General features: G+C 32.4%; 1 long non-coding RNA gene across 1 annotated transcript; it reads left to right on the forward strand.

The window, feature by feature from the left end:
- Window positions 1-264: 264 nt before the first annotated feature.
- Window positions 265-1,133, forward strand: LOC145305293 (uncharacterized). The gene is made up of 4 exons (XR_013874558.1): window positions 265-289; window positions 435-510; window positions 728-801; window positions 1,019-1,133. It is a non-coding gene; the product is annotated as an uncharacterized LOC145305293 (long non-coding RNA).
- Window positions 1,134-2,977: the final 1,844 nt, after the last annotated feature.

Below are 2,977 nucleotides of genomic sequence, written 5' to 3' on the forward strand. Positions count from 1 at the left end.
TATTTTTACCTGTCCAGAGTCCTCCTGGAGGCCTGCAGCACCTGAATCTGGAGGTCGATTGTCATTTTTTCTACAAACAAATAAATATCATCTGAAAGATGCTTATGTTGTTTAATAATCTAAGCTCAAATTTTTAAAATTGAAAAAAAATTTCTAAGAGGATTTTACCTTATATAGTTTGGATGATTAACTTTGTTTTAACCTTAGTTCTTTGTTTTCTTTTTTAAAGGTATAAAAAAGTTTTAGATAAAATGTTAAACCACCTTTTTTTTCACCACCCAACTGGAAGGTAACTACAATAATAAAACTTAATTAAATCTTTTTTATGTCCATTAAGACAAAGCATTACCTAAAAAAACCCAGAAAATCCGTTACAACTCTATATAACCACACTATAAAAAAAATATATTCATTTACTTATACTTATATTTCAGCCGACACCAGCTGTAGAACTACACCACCTTTCAAGACAACAAAATGTTTTGGTCTTTTTCACCACTCTACTGAAAGGTAACTTTCATAATAAAAAATTAAATGATTAATTTAACTGTCCACTAAAATATTACCTTAAAAATAGAAAACTCGTTGACTTAAAACTTATGAAACTCCTATCTTTAAAAATGAATAAAATTATGCTGAATGATTAACTCTAGCTAAAATTAACAACATTCATACTAGTTAACCACACTATAAAAAATATATTCAGTCACTTATACTTATATTTTAGCCGACACCCAGCTGTAGAACCACACCACCTTTTAAGACAAACTGTTTTGGTCTTTTTCAACACTCTACTGAAAGGTAACTTTCATAAGAAAAATTAAATGATTAATTTAACAGTCCACTAAGTTAAAATATTACCTTAAAAAAATAGGAAACTCGATGACTTAAAACTTATAAAATTCCTACTATTAAAAATGAATAAAGATATGCTGACTGAGTAACTCTAGCTAAAATTAACAACTTCATACTAGATAACCACATTATAATAAATATAATCATTTACTTTATATTTCAGCCGACACCCACCAGTAGAACTATACCGCCTTTTTAAGACAACAAACTGAAGACCAAATGGAAATGTTAATTAATGCATTGATTGTCAACCAAACTAAATATGTTATTAATAAATTTTATTGACACTGATATTACCACCAAGTACCTTATGGAACAGGTTCTTTATACGCTGCCAACGCCAATACTTTATTCCCTCATCTTTAAGCACTCTCAAGTATAATCTGTAATATGACAATAAATTAAAACCCCAAACAAGTTGGTTTCACTTCTGCAATATGTATATGTGTAATAAAAACCATAGACAAATAATAACGCAATAATAAGTGAGGTACACATCAATCAAATCATAGATAAATATAATTTTATTAAACATAAAATTACACAGCACATATATAAATTAAACATTGACAATCAGCATTCTTGTGATCACAAAGACCTAAACATAATAAAAACATATCAATATATAAAATACAAGCATTAACTACCCCTACTCCTGTAGCCCATAGTGGCAACGGCATCACGTCCTGGAAAGGAACGGATGGCGTGTGCTCCACGTCGAAGCCGCCAGCATGTAAACGCAGAAGTCTACCTTCATAGCGTTTCATGCCCTCAACCGACATCTGCGCCCCTAGGCCCGCGTCCGCGGAAAATTCCGCATAGCAGGGACCATAGACCACCCACTGACGGGATTGGCGCACCATAAAGGTACGGTGCAAATTAAGTACACCGTACCCATGGGAGACCGATTGGGTCCAGATGTGGCTGTTGACGGCCTGGACGTGTTCCCAGTACATAAAGCTGGCGGGTATAAACCTCAGGGTTGGTATTACAACCTGATGTTTAGTCCCCAAGAACAGCTTTATGACCTTGTCGACAAGACCACAGATCTTGTCGACGGGAAGCACTCCAATTAGATATTGGACGCCAGGTATAGACACCCACTGGGGTGTACTTCTACCAACTATGGACTGAACTAGGTCCAGTAACTGAGACTCAGACCGCTCACAACATGTGATCCATGTGACGTCCACCGGCCAGCCAAACCCCTCCTCGACGTTGCTGATGGTGGTATGCGTGGTGCCCTCCATCAATTGCACCTCTCTTTGAATCATAGCATCCATGGCGAGCTAAAAATTAAAATAACACTATTTAATGTGTCACAAAAATAATGATTCTCGTCCGATGGTATGAGTCTTAAAAACTGAGTTATGCTTGTAGAAAAAAATTAAGTTAGATTTAAAAAACAAAACTTAAAACACAAGAAATGATATTAAATTCGTCGTGAAACTATGGTTTTTAATTACTTTAATTACTAAAAGATAAAATAAAAACACATATAAAGTCATTTTTAAAGAAACTATTTCACTTTTACGAAACAAAATAAATTTACCAATTGTGTATTTATAAAAGCAAGTATTTAACATTGCTCGTAAACAATAAATCATAATATTAGAACTTGTCTTTAAAAAGTCGATAAAATGGCAGTTTATTACCTTAGAATAGTCAAGAAAAGACTAGTGAATTATTCTAGTGTGTAAACTGGAATGATTTATTATTGAAAAAATACACAAAAAGTAAAATATTCTATTTAATTCACATTTTTTAAAGAATTTTAACTGTTTCCGTAATTTTTAATACACGTAAACTGATTTTCACGCGCTTCATGCCGCGTTCATTTTTATGCGTATTTTAGCATAAAGATACAGCCATTCTTGAATCTATTTATTTGATAAGAATGAAAGTTGTCGCCTAATATTTGTTGAGCCTTAAAAATAAAATACGTTTCTAAACGAATATTCGTTAAACGAAAATTGTTAATGTATTAAATAACAAAAATATTCATAAAATAGATTTTTATTTACAACAAAAGAAATACTTTTATGTACTTTAGGCTTAAAAAGAAACTTGACATGCATTCAGTGACTTTTTAGAGTCCCTTGATTGCATTGAAGATTTCTTT

This window comes from Acartia tonsa, chromosome 14 (assembly GCF_053477335.1).
Source record: "Acartia tonsa isolate MP-2025a chromosome 14, ASM5347733v1, whole genome shotgun sequence".
NCBI lineage: Eukaryota > Metazoa > Arthropoda > Copepoda > Calanoida > Acartiidae > Acartia > Acartia tonsa.